This window comes from Lissotriton helveticus, chromosome 2_1 (genome assembly GCF_964261635.1).
Source record: "Lissotriton helveticus chromosome 2_1, aLisHel1.1, whole genome shotgun sequence".
Classification (NCBI taxonomy): Eukaryota; Metazoa; Chordata; class Amphibia; order Caudata; family Salamandridae; genus Lissotriton; species Lissotriton helveticus.
In genome coordinates, this window is record NC_136059.1 from 1,238,917,620 (window position 1) to 1,238,934,972 (window position 17,353).

Genomic DNA, 17,353 nt, shown 5'->3' on the forward strand with positions numbered 1-17,353 from the left:
TGCATTTTGAATGCTTAGTTCAGGGACAGGTAGTAGGCAAACTCTCTCTCTGTTTTTCCCATTCTAGGTGGAGCAGGAACTGCGACAACCATCAACTACACATGTTTAGACTAGGAACAGTTTGTACAGTCATGTTTTACGATTTGCCTTCCTCTAATGCCCTCACTAAGGTGCATTTGCTGGCATGATATTGTGCAGTTGGTTCAAGGCAACCTTGCTCTCATTTTGTTTCTGATGTATGCACCAAGAATGTTTAGTTCAGGGGCAAGTTGTAGGCATACTCTCTCTCTTTTTCCCCTAGGTGTTCCAGGAGCCATCAACTACACATGTTTAGCCTTGGGACAGTTTCTAGGTTCATGATTTCCAGCTTGCCTCAAGCTAATGCCCTTACTGAGGTGCTCTAGCTGGCATGAGACCCACAGCACCACTTTATATAATTGGTTGAAGGCAACCTTACTTTTGTCTAGTTTCTCCTGGTTGAACCAAGAATGTTTAGTACAGGGACAGGTTGTAGGCACACTTGTTCTCTTTTTCCCCTTCTAGGTGGACCAGGAACTTCAACAGCCATCAACTACATGTGTTTAGCACAGTGACAATTTGTAGGTTCATTATTTTCATCTTCCTTCGAGCCAAGGGTAACTTACACCATATTCACAGTACAACTCGAAAAAATGGGGCCTCAATTATACCCCACAGATAGAACCTATGTAGCCCTGATACAGTGGCGAGTATTATTCCCACCCAAGTTTCCTGATACCCTGTGTTTCCCAACCCAGAAGAATGTACAGGATTTGAGCTTTGTTTGGCAGCAGAATTATTTTACTTTTGTAAGGCATAAGTATCTTTGGTTGTTTCTTCTTATCAATTGCTGTCATTTGTTCTACTATGAGCTTATCCACTCTAGAGGCTTATAAGTATATTCCCGCTGTGGAGGCCTTTCTGGCCTGGAGGAGTTGTGAAGCACCTCTGCCTAGAGCAGGCTTTGTCTCGGGCCTTTGAGAGCCCAGGCTCTCACCTCATGAAGCCAAAAATATCTGGTGATGGCAGACTGGCTATGACTAGTCAGAGACTACACCAGTGCTTGGTCAGTTTTAAGGGCATCAGTGAGGATTTCTTAAGACAAGATGTATGATACCAAACATCTTGGGGTACAGTGAAGCCATCATAGAGCTAGGAAACTCGTATTGAAAAGTTTCCAGCCCATAAAATCCTTATGGCTTTCCTGTGCACTCACAATATCCAAGAATGGCGCCGATATTGCAGGGTCATATCTGCTCATAAAGATATGTCCATACAAGGGATATAGTGTACCCTTTCATAGGGATGTAAGGCCTGCAGATGCGGGGACTAACCTATATCTCATGCAGAGTTTGAAGGCATGGCACACAGGGCTGTGTGCCATGTTGACTCTTCAGATTTCTTTGCACCAAGACACGCAGCCTACAATGGCAGTGTGCATGCTCTTGGTGAGAGATCCCTGGGGTGGCACAATTTGTGGTGAAGCCCCAGTGGACCCTCTTCTGTACCCATGTCCTAGGTACCGGGGGCAGGCTCCCAGTAGCTCACTGCCCAGCTGCGCCCTAGCCCTGTCCCTGGCATCCTGGTCCAGCTAAACCTGCCCTGGCAGGTAATTTATTTCCCTTTTCTCTCTCTGCCTGCCTGCTCTGAATGCAGGAGCCCCCCTGACCTGTCCTTTGTCCTGCTCCACTGCTGGGGCCCCCTTCAGCTACCTGCAGGGCTGCTGCTTCCTCGTACCTCACCTCCCATGTCCCTCCCTGTCGCACCTGGTGCCTTCCCCCATGGCGACCACCGCCACACTCCTCGACCTTGCCTGCCCTCCAGCATGGAGACCACAGTGCACCCATGCAGCGGACGCACATTTAGGGCACATCATGCGTTCGGAACTCGCTCTGTGCCAGGGCTCCAACCACCACGGACCACATTCACTTCACTTCGAGACCTGAACGCCAGAACAACAGCTATGTCCAAGCCTCCCCAGGACCTCCAAAGGGCCAGACTCCTGCCGGAACTGCTGCGCTACCTACATCACGAGGGAAACAACTGATGCTATGTCCATCTGCCACAAAATTTCAAGACATGGATGTTTAACCAATAGTAGAACAGGCAATTTATATTAGACAGTGCCTTGAGAAACTCACAGATGAAGCAGTCTCGCTCTACAAATCCTGACTGATTGATTGATGGATGGATGGATGGATGGATGGATGGATGGATAAATAGTGCCAACGCAGGCGCTCTTGCCTGCATTGTAGGCGGGATTGTTTTTGTGCAGGAAGGATCCAACCACATTGGATTAATGACCTTGAAAGACTTAGAAACGTGTAATTAGAGGTTGAAGGTCAACAGACATGATCCCCCTCTGACATCAATTAAACCAATTAAAATCTAGGTACTTAGCAAGACAATTACAATAATGCAACACTTGTAACAAATGATCCAAGGGTAGTGCAATAACAACCTTAAAACACCTAAACTTGTATAATCAGAAGTCAAAGGCCAAAAAGCATAACCTTCACAAACACACGAACTAAACAGGATGTACGAACTCATCATGACAATTCCAATAAATCCTCACTTGTAACAAATTATCCAACAGTAATGGATTTAATGACCATGAAACACTTAGAACAGTACGTTTTGAGGCCAAAGCGCAAACCCCGCTCCAATTGGACCAAAAAAAATGTAAGTTCTTATCATGAAGAGTCAAACGCTGCAACACTTGTAAAAAATCATCCAACCATAATGGAATAATATCAATGAAACACTTACAATAAGTGTAGTTAGAGGTCAATGGTCAAATATTATTACCTCTTCAACAATATGCACAAGGAAAATGATAGTACTTTTCGTGTCATGTCCAATAATACCATACTTGCTGAAATTGATCCAAGGGTAACAGAATAAAAATAAAACAGGTTTAAAAATGTGTATTTAGGGGTGAAAGGTCACTTTTTTTTACCTCAATACAATTTGACTACTTGACTTTGAGATCAGACAATGACATTTCCAATGATACCTCACTTTGCAAAAACAATTTCACTGTTACAAAAATACATCCTATGCACACTTCCAGGAGCTACAATTTAGGGCCAAAGGTCAAGGACTTTGACCCTGAACAGACTATGCATGAAATCATATGCTGCCTATTCACAAAATATGGATCATCACAGTGCCTAAAAGTCCGAAAATACATTGGAGATGTTGAACAGATCTCAAATAACAAGATTGAGATAATTATACGAAAAACATCAACAGACGAAACAGCAGGTCAGCCTTTTGTAGTATGTTAAGTGCTGTCAAAAGAACCAACAATATGTATTTTTATTTATTTGCTAACAGTACTCTCTGAAACATAAATTTTACTACTATGAACCAATTCTGCATGGCTTATAACTTTAGATTCTGCACAACAATAGAAACCCACGACACATGTATGTGCCTTATATCTATGTCATAGTATGACAAATAGCCACGAAAAAGCACAAAGAAAAGCAAATCAAAATCTTCCTTTTTACCTGGTGAGCAAACAGAAAAATAAATATTTCTGCATATCTGCTTTTGGAAAACACAATTTATTTATTACCCTACCAATGCGCTCATTTATACTTATTTTCACAGTCACCTGTAGACCATTTTGAATTGTCATGTGACTTCAAGACATTTTTATAAATGTATGTTTTGTATATAAATTGATAATACAATAAGAACTGAAATCAAAAATATATAGTTTCCCAACATTATAATCATAAATACACAAACTACAGCATGTTAAAGCAAAGCATTCCAAAAAGTCCTTGAATGGCTTGGCACGGAAGGATTTTCAATGGGCACTAAAGGGTTAAATGCAAAGAGTGTTTAAGACTGCAATACCGCCTCCTGTCTACAGGGACAGAGGGGAGCAGAAATACAAACACACTTGATGAAACACAGGTCCCCGTAGGGCAATTTTAAAAACAAATTGTAAAAGTGGACACAGATGCTCCTTTAGTCATTTGTTATCATTTAGAAAACAGTGCCTTGAGGGGACCCGAGTTCAGTTTTTAATATATCTTTATTGACTTTTTTACCCAAACAGACATCACAAATATCGGCATGTACCTTGTCGTGTGCATACATTACCGACTGTCCAAACAACATATACAACAGGCTTTAGCTAAAGTACAACAAAAGAAAGTTCAGTTTTTTTAAACTAACTTCTCCCCCAAACATATCTTATACATGGTGCCTCATGCATGACAATCCCATGGAGTCCTGCTATTGCCCATGGCCCGAACTTCTGCGCAACAGAACTGCCAGCCCTCCCCCTCCCAACCCCCTTCCCCAACAAAACTCCCCCCGCCCCAGTCATGTCTGGTGTACGATCCCATATGATGTATCACGGTGCACCAAACTCCTCTGCCCATTCTGCTCCCTGGCCAGTGGAGCCATGTTACCCTGCCTCCCTCACCTCCAAGTTATTGTCTGGCCCCCTTCCTGAGGACATATATTCCCTCCATCTACCTCGCCGTCAGCTCCGTCCGCACCCCTTTTTACCAGTCCTGCCACCATCGCCCTCCAGGCCTGTACATCATGTTCTAGCTTCTCATCAAGTCCAGTCTGCTGCATCCGAATCACCTCAGCAGTCGCCCATTCCTGCATATCTCGCACCCACTGGGCGAGCGGCGACCAGTCCACGTGATGGCCATCCGCCGCTTCACCAGCACCAGCCCCAAGAGGACAAGCTTCCTGCTGAGGTTCTTATTCTTAGGTCAGAGCAGAAGTCCCAGCAGCACCACCCAGATCTCTCCCGCTATCTCCCACCCTGTTGCCCCCTCAACGCCACCAGACCTTCATTCCAGATAACCCTGGAGTGCCGGGCATGTCCAAGCCATGTGTATGAACGTAGCTTCCATCTCTCCGCACCAAGGACATTGCCCTGATCGGTCTGGGTAGATCCTATGGAGCATTTTCGGGGTCAGATACGTCTGATGGACATAATTAAATTGAATTAATTTAAACCTTGTGTTTGCACTCACTTGTTTAACCCCCTCATGGATCTTGGTCCAGTCCTTGTCAGTGGTACGGTCACCAGTCCGTGCCTCCCACTTCGCTTGGATTGGTAGCACCCCTGTCACTCCATCATCCCGGATCGCCCAACATGAATGTGAAATCAGCCTTCGGCCTTTGCCCATTATTATCAAAGTCTGCAATACCCGTGAGGTTCATCTGGGAACGTGGGCCATATGCCCTTCGCCACCTGCGCAATCTTTTCACACTGTAAGATTTGCCCGGGACCCAGCCCGAACATCTCCCATGCCTGCGCGCATGTGATGTACTGCGCATTATCACATAGGTTGCCCATGGTCAGAAAACACCCTCCTGCCACCTCCACAATGACATGGATGCGGAAATCTGACGGAACAGCTGGACAACCCACAGGGGCATGTCCGGAGCATATGGGGCCCTCACCAATGCTTTCCGGACCACCACCTCCCACATCTCCGCAACATGGCGCACAATGTATGGCCATGTCTGGGTCACCCTCACCCCCATCATGAGCAACTCAGGCAGCTCCGCCTCTCCGAAGGTCCTCGCCAGCAGGGTCTTTTCCCAATTTTTGTCCCCATCAAGCCAATGCACTGCGTGTTGAAGCTGTGAGGCTATGTAGTAATATTACAGGCATGGGACCTCCAACCCCCCAGCCAGCCATTTTCGTTGCAGAGTGACGAGACTAACCCGTTTGCGTTTGGGTCCCCAGAGCAGATTGATGATAAGCCTATACAGTTCAATAAAAAAAGGATTGGGGGAGCCGATAGAAAGAATGCTGCATCACATACAGACACAGAGGCAGGACCACCATTTTGATCCGCGATATCCTCCCAATGAGTGACAATGGTAGCTCCCACCAGAAACGCACCGAGCCTCGCAGACCTTCCACTACCATGGAGATGTTATGCACCAGGTATTGATCAGCAGTGTCCGCTAGTCTCACCACAAATATCAGGGTGCAGTCCTTATCCACGGAAGTGCCACCTCTGGTAGTTCCTCGTCCGGGCGTAGGGCCAGCTAGCCCAGCGGGACCAGTTTAGATTTCTCCAGATTAATTTGCAGTCCTGACTCATGCCCAAACCCCTCCAGGATGTCCAGCAACACCAGTATCGCTACATTTGGGTTCCTGATGTACACCAAGGTGTTGTCCGCATACATGGACACCACATGGTTAGTCGCACCAAGCGTGATCCCATATGGCGCCATCCTTGTTCGGACACCTACCATCAATGGCTCCATTGCCACAGCAAAAAGTAGCGGCAATAGCGGGCACCCCTGCCTCGTGCCCCTTTGCAGTCAGTAGGCCCGGGACACCAGCCACCCCACTCTGATCCTGGCACACAGTGCCAAGTACAGCAGCTGCACCCATTGCAAAAACTGGTCTCCCACTCCCATTGCCCGCAAGTCCTCCCAGAGATACGCCCACCCTACTGAGTCAAACGCTTGTTCGATGTCTAAATGTGCTAGTGCGCACTCCTCCTGATGGAGCATGGTGAGTGTCAGATGTGGGAAAAACATCATAGATTCAGTGCCATGTTATGTCTGGGGATGAAGCCTGCCTAATCCGAGTGTACGAGGCGCTGCATGTACGGTTGCAGGCGCACTGCATGATACCGCTGAGGACCTTCATGTCGATATTCAGCAGGGATATGGGCCTATATGACCCCGGGAGTTGATCGTCCCGGTCCGCCTTAGGGAGCCTTACCACCAGTGCTTCATTCATGGAGGGCGGGAGTGCCTGGGCCTGGAAGGCTACATTATACACCTCAAGAAGGTGATCAACCAGAATATGCACAAATTTCTTATAAAATTCAGCCGGAAAGCCATCATTACCCGGACTATTGGCAGACTTCAGGGATTTAATCCCTTCCAGTATTTCCTCCTTCGAGATTGGGTCGTCCAGTATATGGCTGGACTCAACCTCAAGACAAGGGTGCTCTGGAGTAGTGAGGAATTCCCCAACTCCTCTCATGCTGGGGAGTGGCGCCCCGCGTATACTCCGGCCAAATGGTCAGCCAAAGTATCCAGAATATCGCGCTGCTATATACCGTGCGCCCATCCGCAGTCCTCATTTGCACTATAGGCGAGGCCTGCATCTCATTCTGTATCAGTCATGCTAGTAATGCCCTGGAGCGGTTTCATTCCGCATGCAGGCACTGCCGGTAGGCGGTGTAATGAAACTTCTCATGGCGGCACAGCTCCGCTAGTAGTTCCTCCTGTGCCTCCCGCCACTGATTCCAGTGGCTCGGCACTGTCGGTAGCACCTCTTCCAGTTTGTCCAGCTGCCTCTCAGAGACGTGAATATCGCGTTCGAGTTGTTTCCAAACCCCCATAGGTCGTGCTGAGGCAAAACCCCCGGACAACCACCTTCATCGCTTCCCACTCCACACCCATCGACACCGCCGAACCCCAGTTAGTCCTAAAATAAGACGTGAGTTCCTCCTCTAGCTTCCCGACAAAGGGCGGATCCGCGAATGTCTACGAATGGATTCACCATGTAGGGATTGCCACTCTAGGTCTGGCCATACTACGCGTTGCAAGTAATCTGGTATGGTCATGGACCTCTTTGCCCTAAATTGTATGCTCCTGCAGTAGATGCTTCAGGTTTCTATCTGCACAGAGCAAGTGGCCCAGCTACACACTGGAAATGGAGAGGGGGCATTGCAGAATAGTTTTCATTTGCTTGGTACGATTTTGGAATATACTGCGACATTAGGTAAGTTAGGTGACCAACTTTAAGAAACAAGAGATATGGTAGATCACGCCAGTGGTTGAAGTAGGGAAGAAAAGTAGAGGAACTGTGGGTGGAGAATCAGCGGGAGGGAATAAGTAAGCTCAGTGCTGCTGTTCACCAGGGGGCCCCAATTATAGGTCAGAAGGGCAGCATGTGGCCCCCGGGCCGTACTTTAGAGTATCCCTGAACTAGGGTGTGCAGCTTCATAGGCCTGCCAGCAAGACTGGAGGTGAACTTCAGTATGTATTGTGGTAGAGAGGCCTTCAAGGTGAAACTACACTTGCCACCACTACGGTCCATCAGTTGGTTTCTAAGGTCTAGCGGGGCCTTCTAAGGTCCAGCATGGGAATGTGCTCCCTCAGGAGAGTGGTCTGGCACACGGGTCATGAAGGCTGAACCTGGTTCCCCAGTTCCAAATTCGGCAGCTCTGGCCAAGCTACATCATCTGCTCCACTAAATACCATGCTGTCCTACTGAGAAAAACTTGCACAGCCTTCATCTACAACCCAATTGTGCCCCGCTATAAACACCTAGATGGGACTCAATTCAAATTATTCACTCATAGGGAATGCAAGGTTAAGTAAAGTATGTGAAATGTAAGCAGAACAACATGGTTACCTTAATGATTTTACACTCATTCAAAATCAAGAGTGTTTTTGGATGAAAAGTTAAGGACATGAAAAGGGGGGGCTCTTGGCCCCCCCGCCCGCATGGCGGCGCGGCGACCGCTCCCCTCTCCAGGTGCCCTCCCTGACCCGGATGTCATCATAGGACTTCCGGGTCGGGGGGGGCGTGCCGCAGGAGGGGCCGGGTGGGGGGGCGTAGCCGCCCCCCCACCGTGCCCCTTAGGAATATAGAGGCGGGGAGCGCCCAGGAGACCCTCTTGTTCCTGGACGCTCCCACGCAACTGGTCGTGCCCCGCGCTCGGGGGCCTCTTGTTTTTTAATTTTTCTCGTTTGTTTTGCAGGTTTTCACGCACCGGGAGCTGGTTCCAGGGCTGCCGAGCGACACGCGCTTCGTGGAATAGGAGGCATCGCGCTGGAACAGCGGTCACAGGGTTACGGAGCGGCTTGGGAGCGGGTCGATTCAAGAAGAGGTATTTTGCGGGGGGGAGCGCCGCATCGGGGACCTGTGGCCAGCAGGCAGTCGGGTTTTAGGAGAGACCGGCGCTTGGGTGCACACGGAGACCCTGGCTGGATCTGCGGATTAACTATTCCTTTGTTGTGGGCAGTACGAGGGAGTTCCCGCCTTCAGAGCGGCGCGGAAGGGATTACCGTTTAGGTCTTGAAATACCCATTTGCGCTTTGTGTTTCTCAGGCATTTACGATCACAATAGGGCTGGTAGCTAGTTAACATTGGAAAAGCAGAGTGCGAAGCAGGGTCGACCAGGGCAGGGCTTGGAGGGGAGACCTGGTGCAATCTGCAATTTCCTGGGAAGGGATTCGTAACAGTTTGGAGGTTTAAAGAATAACGAAAGGGTGTGTTAATAAAGCTATCATTAGGCTATCTATGAGTAAGGAATATTGTGCAATTTAGTTATTTCAACTGTATAGTGTGGTAATATATTGTGCAATTTCGTTATTTCAACTGTATAGTGTGGTAAATAACAGAAAGGGGTTGGTAAAGTAAGGCCAAAATTGTACTGTCAAAAAATAAGGTTAATAGGCCAATATTGTACTGTGTGTGAATAAGGTTAACAGCCGAGTCGTGAACTGCCGCATACTCCCAGGGATTAATACAATTTTTCTATTTCAGGATTTAATGTGAATTTTCCCCAAAAATTTTTCACTGGTCAGCGCGAAGGCGTGGACGTGGGTCGTGGTCACAGACCGGTATCGGCGGCACGTGCGCAGGATTGGTCGGTAAGAGGGGAACGGGGGGCTGGCATTCATCGCTCCTGGTTGCCGCCGGGTGGGTCTACATTAGGTTTACTCACCCCTTACATAGCCGGATAAGCCGGTGGTGTTGCGGTTGCCGTTGCATGGTGCTGAAAGCCCCCTAAAGACCCTCCATCTGGTGAAGGTACAGAATACAAGTACGCCTGATTGTGACACTAGGAGTGTAGCAGTTGTCATCATGCCAGGAGCAAGGGGTGGTAAAGGAGGGTCTAAGATGGAGGCGATGATGCGAGCCATGATGCGGGAAATGGGCGAAATGAACAAACGGTTGGGGAAGATTGATGAATTAGAGGCACGAATTAATGAGAGGTTTGATGATTCCCCTGGCCCATCGGGTAGGCCTGTTCGTCAGAAGGCGCCCCCCCTGCCAAGGGGGGATTTTGTCACCTCACCAAAGAGGTCTAGGGCCAAGAAACCTAGGTATTCTGCCCCTACCCCTGAGCCGGTAGTCCCGGTGCCTATTTCACCTACGCCTGTGATCCCAGCGCCCGTGGCACCGGTGCCTGCCATCCCGCCGGCGCTCCCGCTTGTGGGACCTGCCCAACCCCCCCTGGCACCAATACCAGTCACACCCGCTCCCCTGCCCATTGCTCCTGCGCCCCCGGCTGTGCCCCCAGTGGTGACGGCAGGAACTGACGCAGTTCCTTCAGAATTGGTATCCCGGATAGCTGATCTGCTGCCGTGGTTGAGAAAGGGGGGTATGTCCTTTGATTCATCTGATCATGTAGCAGAAGCAGAAAAGTTGGTAGAAAAGATTAAGGCTGCAACGGCGGTTGCCAGCAGTGCGGGACCAGCATCTTCTTCCCTTACAGGTCCGGGTCCTGCCCAGGCGAACGGGGAGAGTGCCCTACCGGCCCAAGTGCCTGTGAATGGTAAGGAAGTGTCTCTGCCTCTTTTGGGGGACGGCTTAGTGCCAACGAGAAGTGAAAATTTGGGGAAACATGTGTCCAAGGAAGTGAAGGAGATGATTTGGGCAGGGAAATATGTATACATTTTCTCTTTATTGCTGGACAATAGGGAGATGGAACAGGCCAAGGTATTGAAGGAGTGGATGCATCCAAGCGAATGGAGGGCGCAATGCACCAGGTTTAGAGTAGATGAGACATTGAAGAACTGGATCAGGGCCTTTGCTGTCCTTTCGGCCATCACGGCTGAACGCCCCCTAAATGTGCAGGCCGAAATGGCTTGCTACCTGAGTAGGATTGTGGGTTGGAGTGATCAATATACTGGTGATGCGTGGAAGGAGTATGATGTGAATTTCAGGAAGGCCAAAGAATTTGACGCATCACTAGCATGGGACAAGGTCGACTCCTTGTCTTGGCATAAACAGTTCTCGGGTGACTCAGTCCCTTCGCAGGCCATCAGTACAGTCAGGGCGTTTTCTGCGAAGCCTTATCAGCCCTTTCGGACAACCCAGGGGAATGAGGTCCCGGGGAAAAGTAAGGGGGCGGGGTCAGAAAAGAGAGGGGTATGCTGGGATTTTAATAGGCGCACATGCACAAGACCCCAGGGCACCTGTAGATTCAGGCATGCATGTTCAATCTGTGGACACCAGTCACACCCCGAGACAACCTGCAGGTCCAAGCCAGGCAACCATGGGCATAGGGGAAGGGGGAAGCCGGAGTAACTTTGATGAGCTGGGCCCCCCCACACCAATAGATGTGTTAGCATTGATCCCATGGTTAAATAGATACCCTGATCACGCAGCGGCCACCTTACTTCAGGAGGGGTTTTCACGAGGTTTTAGGATCCCGGCAGTAGGTTACACAGGTAGCAGTAATTGCAGGAACCAATTATCGGTGAAACAAAATCCAACGGTAGTGTCCGCTAAGATTACCAAGGAACTGTCCTTAGGCAGGATAGCGGGCCCCTTCCAGGAGGCACCTGTCCCTAATTTTGTGTGTTCACCACTTGGAGTAGTACCCAAAAAAGAGAAAGGTGAATTTAGATTGATCCACAACCTATCCGCGCCGAGAGGGTCGTCCTTGAATGATGCCATTGATGAAGGGATTAGTAGTGTTAAATATGCCTCTTTTGATCAGGCGGTTGCCCTGTTGCGTGCCCTGGGACCAGGGGCATTGATGGCTAAATCTGACATAGAATCCGCTTTTCGCCTCCTCCCAGTGCACCCCAAGGACCACCACCTTTTAGGTTTTACCTTTGAGGGCAAGTTTTACATGGACAAATGTATGCCCATGGGCTGTTCCATATCATGTGCCTATTTTGAGACATTTAGCTCATTCCTAGAATGGGTTATGAGACAGGCAACGGGCCACCAGCAAGTTATGCATTACTTGGATGATTTCCTGTTCCTAGGTGCGGCGGACTCTCAGGAGTGTGCGTGGGCATTGCAGGAATTTTGCGTGCTCATGCGGGCTTTTGGGGTTCCGCTGGCGCTGGGGAAGACGGTGGGCCCGGCTACTTGCTTGGAATTTCTGGGCATTGAAATTGACTCGGTACAAGGATGTTTCAGGTTGCCCAAGGACAAAGTGTCTAGGTTCAGAGCCGCTCTGCGGCAATGTCTAGGAAAGAACAAGGTTTCCTTGCAGCAGCTGCAGGAAGTGGTGGGGCAACTGAATTTTGCACTACGGGTCATCCCAATGGCACGCCCATTCTCACGCTCTATTGCCCAGGCTATGAAAGGACTGCGGGAGAAGCACCACCGCACTAGGCTGTCAGCTGAGGTTCGCCAGGATATGCAGATATGGATGGCATTTCTGAGGGACTTTAATGGCAGGGTAGTGTGGGCAGGTCCTCCCGCTTCATCAGCAGAATTGGGTTTGTGGACGGACGCTGCCGGTAGTGTTGGCTTTGGTGCCATTTTAGGGACCAAGTGGGTAGCCCAACGGTGGCCAGAGGAATGGAAAAGATGGGGCTTGACTGCCAACATTGGCTTCCTGGAACTTTTTCCAGTATGGGTGGCATTGAAGGTCTGGCCGGAACATCTATGTAACCAATCAGTGGTGTTCTGGTCTGATAACATGACAGTGGTCGAATGCATAAACCAGCAGGGGGCACGCTGTCCGTTCATCTTGCGCCTGATTAAAGAGATTGTGCTGCTGAGCTTACAATTGATTGTACTCCTCAGGGCCAAACATGTCCCAGGCGTCCATAACAATGCAGCTGACTCCCTTTCTCGCTTTAAAATGCAGGTTTTCAGGGAACACCTTCCTGCAGCAGACCCCTCGCCAGCACAATTCCCGACAGTACTCTGGCAGATTGGTGCCCCAGATTACAGGACCTCGTGGTTGCTAGCCTAGCCCCCAGGACCAAGACATCTTATGAAGGGGCGTTTTTGTCTTACCGCTTGTTCTTAGGGCAGGATTGGGAGGTCAGGTGGGCGCAGGATGACAGTTTTGCGGAATATTTGGAATGGATGCACAGGGAAGGGAGATCAGTGGCAGCCGCAGGCAGACATAGGGCGGCTGTTTCCTTCTTTGCGCAGGCTAAGGGCATGCGAGATCCCACCAATAATTTTATGGTGCGCAAGGCCATGAGGGGATGGTGCCGGTTGCAGGGCCATGCTGCAGATACACGGAAGCCCATAGGCTTGGCGCGGCTGACAGCCTTATTAGTGGCATTGCACGAGGTGTGTAGTTCAGAATGGGAGATACATCTGTTCAAAGCTGCTTTTGCCTTGGCATTTTATGGGGCTTTAAGAATTGGCGAACTAGTGGCAGGGTCAAAAGGGGATAAGTGGGGCGGGCTACAGCTAAATAGTGTTAGGATCAGGGGAGACACCATGTGGGTGACAATTCAGAGGTCAAAAACTGATCAAGAGTCTCGGGGTTACACCATAGTGCTCCACCGGGCCGAGACCAACCCCTGTTGCCCGGTTTCCCATGTGGAGGTGTTCCACAAGCAACGGGAGGGCACGGCGGGTGGGGCACTATTGTGTCATTCCAATGGGACACCATTGACTAGATACCAGTTTAGGCGGGTCCTCAAACTGACTATTAGACAGGCAGGGTTGGATCCGAAGGAATTTGGCTCGCACTCCTTCAGGATAGGGGCGGCAACTGAGGCTGCCCTAGGGGGTCTCTCGGCAGAGAGTGTGAAGAAAATTGGGAGATGGTCATCTGACTGTTATAAACTATATGTACGGATTGACATGTTATGACAGGATGATTCTCACGCTGGTTGTGTTTTCTGGTTCTTGCAGTTTCTCAAACCTGTGACGCAGGGGAGGAACTCGCTGGCGGGAACAAAGGAGCTACACCATCACAGCACAAGCAGCAAGCTGGACGCAGAGAACTGAAGATCAGGATTGTAGGTCATTTTTATGTAAGGCGGGTAAAAAATGTTTTTCTTTCAACAGACCGTAAGAGAAAAGCGGCATTGAAGGGGTTGGACATCTCATTCTTTGGGAGAGGGGGTCTGTGCCTTGGACAGTTCAGGAACTTCTTTCAGGGACTCTTAGCGCAGCAGCCCGACCCCCCGTCAGTGGTGATACTTCACCTGGGGGAGAATGACCTGGCCAAACTGGGGAGGCGAATACTCATTGATGAGATCATTTCCACTGCGGGGTGGGTGTCTAGGACTTGCCCGGGTTGCACGGTAGTATGGTCGCAACTTATCCCTCGGTGGCAGTGGCGAGGGGGGGGACTCAATCAGGGCGTTGAATCACTCGGTAAAGAGGATCAACACACAGTTGGACAAATTATTCCGAGCCCCCCTGTTGCAGACGATCCCGCATGGGTGTATATGGGGTGAACAATACTACCTGGGTGATGGGGTTCACTTGACTGAGGAAGGGAACGTCCTGTGGTCTAATAATGTCTGGGCCTGGTTGGAGGGTTTTTCTAAAGGGAGAACTTGCTAGGGTAGGTCAGGACAGGGGGAGGCCAGATCGTCGGTTAACAATGCTGGCCTGTGGCGGTAAGGTCATGACCGGTGAGCAGCTAATTTTTAAGGTCTGAGGGGGCGGGCATCTTCCCATAAAGGAGGTTCCCGCCCAGGGGGAGGGGCCATTGGCACCTCCTAGAACTTCAGGGGCAAGGTAACTGGTGCTTCAAAGGGTCGCGGGTTGGAGTAGTCACGCTTTCCTTTGGCTGGTAGCCACCCCGCGCGCGCATACTCATGACGTCACCGGTTGGCGCAGAGTAAGGGCCCTCCTTTAGTGGGTAAATGGAGTTCACGGCGTGGACCGGGTAATTTAACGGGCCTGGCTACGCATGCGCACATCGCTAGGTAAGGCGCAGCTTGTAGGACCGGACACCGGTTAGCGACCTTGCCAGATGGCCAGAAATGTATTATACAAAATCTAGATGAGGATGTTAGATTCGGTTAGGAAACAAAATGTATTAGAGTCTCTGTTAAGGTTAGGCTTTCACATTTGTTGACAACATTGTATCTAATGTCTTGATGATTTTGTATAAAACGTTTATCATGCAATTAAAATTTTATGATCTTATATCTTAATAAATACGGCCGGGGGTTTCGTGACCCCCGCCTTCCAAAAGTTAACCATGTTTCATGAGCCTGTGTCCTGGGTTTGGCGTGGTGAGTTCGAGGGAGGGGGGCGGCAGCCAGTCGGCGACCATGTGAAAAGGGGGGGCTCTTGGCCCCCCCGCCCGCATGGCGGCGCGGCGACCGCTCCCCTCTCCAGGTGCCCTCCCTGACCCGGATGTCATCATAGGACTTCCGGGTCGGGGGGGGCGTGCCGCAGGAGGGGCCGGGTGGGGGGGCGTAGCCGCCCCCCCACCGTGCCCCTTAGGAATATAGAGGCGGGGAGCGCCCAGGAGACCCTCTTGTTCCTGGACGCTCCAACGCAACTGGTCGTGCCCCGCGCTCGGGGGCCTCTTGTTTTCCCTCCCACCATCCCTGGAACAAAAATGACTGTGCGGTAATAAAGTTGGTCTAGTTGTAAATTTGTAGATTATGTTCAGAGAAATGTGGAAATATGTTGTACTGTTCGATTGTGTTTAGGCCAATTTTTTCCTTTGATAGGTACGTGTTGAATTATGTTTTGCTGTTACAATGATATCTAGGCCCTTTTCTCCTTTGGTAGTTATGTGGATGCGTTATGTGTTTAGTAGAGAGTAGTTGTCCATTAGAACTTTTTCCATAGGTCGTCGTATTTATTAGGTATGGGGCATGCGGTAAGGTCATGACCGGTGAGCAGCTAATTTTTAAGGTCTGAGGGGGCGGGCATCATCCCATAAAGGAGGTTCCCGCCCAGGGGGAGGGGCCATTGGCACCTCCTAGAACTTCAGGGGCAAGGTAACTGGTGCTTCAAAGGGTCGCGGGTTGGAGTAGTCACGCTTTCCTTTGGCTGGTAGCCACCCCGCGCGCGCATACTCATGACGTCACCGGTTGGCGCAGAGTAAGGGCCCTCCTTTAGTGGGTAAATGGAGTTCACGGCGTGGACCGGGTAATTTAACGGGCCTGGCTACGCATGCGCACATCGCTAGGTAAGGCGCAGCTTGTAGGACCTGACACCGGTTAGCGACCTTGCCAGATGGCCAGAAATGTATTATACAAAATCTAGATGAGGATGTTAGATTCGGTTAGGAAACAAAATGTATTAGAGTCTCTGTTAAGGTTAGGCTTTCACATTTGTTGACAACATTGTATCTAATGTCTTGATGATTTTGTATAAAACGTTTATCATGCAATTAAAATTTTATGATCTTATATCTTAATAAATACGGCCGGGGGTTTCGTGACCCCCGCCTTCCAAAAGTTAACCATGTTTCATGAGCCTGTGTCCTGGGTTTGGCGTGGTGAGTTCGAGGGAGGGGGGGCGGCAGCCAGTCGGCGACCATGTGACTACAGGGCCCGGAAGGGACCCGTTTCAATGCCCATTGCTTATATCCCTACAAAACGTAAGCAGTATGGTTTAAAAAGACCATATCCCTGAACACAGAGATGCAGTACACATATTATAACTAAAGTAAGGAAAACAGCTGATTACAAGCTTTCCACTCCACGCAACAACCAGCTATTACAGTACTTTCAGGAATTGTGACGGTGCTCTTCCCCACCCAGAGAAACAACGTCCTTCAAGGAAAGACGAGAACGAAAGGAGTATTGCAAGTAGACTGAACATTTCCAGAGAATTGTGCCATGGTACTTAGGTTGTTCTGCGGTGACACAACTATAATGTTACCTTCTTGGTTAGCAACATTTTTATTCCCAATGTATTTCTTTTTATCTACAACACCGTAAGCCTTGCCGAAACGTTGCAGGTCACATTTCAGTAACATTCTCTACTTTAATTCTGCAGAACATGAAGTGTGTTGTATAGAGTTAAATACTAACTAATCTCCTAAATAAAGAACAACATGACAAACACTGTGTATCACACATGACGACACATAGCCTTACCATAAGGTAGCTCGAATCGTGGGTAGTGGAAACTTTCAGTAGACCTGAAAGACAGCTGTCTTTAAATTTCGCGATGCACATTCGTCTCCTGCCTGAGAAAGGAAACCAGGAAGTAACCTTTGGTGTACTATACTGATTCATGTAGGGCGAGTAAAAACTCTCGATTAGAGGGGAACGAAATTCGAGAGCGCTGAGCGGCAGCGAATATTACAAATAAATAGTGCAATCTATATTTTGCCATTTGTCTCACCGATTGTGATGCTGACCAGGTTAGGTTGGCTACAACGTGGTGAGTGCTGCGTTTTTCTGTATTGTCATATTTTTTTCTAAAGACCTTTTTAAA

The 17,353-nt window shown here is 49.4% G+C and overlaps 1 protein-coding gene across 1 annotated transcript in view; it reads right to left on the bottom strand.

Annotated features, from left to right (window-relative positions):
* LOC144818588 (thiol S-methyltransferase TMT1B-like) overlaps positions 1–17,145 on the bottom strand; it is a 175,334-nt gene extending 158,189 nt beyond the window's left edge. The window contains exon 1 of the mRNA XM_078676139.1: positions 17,011–17,145. The gene's annotated coding sequence lies outside the window, so the exon portion shown is untranslated. The remainder of the gene's footprint in view (positions 1–17,010) is intronic.
* Positions 17,146–17,353: the final 208 nt, after the last annotated feature.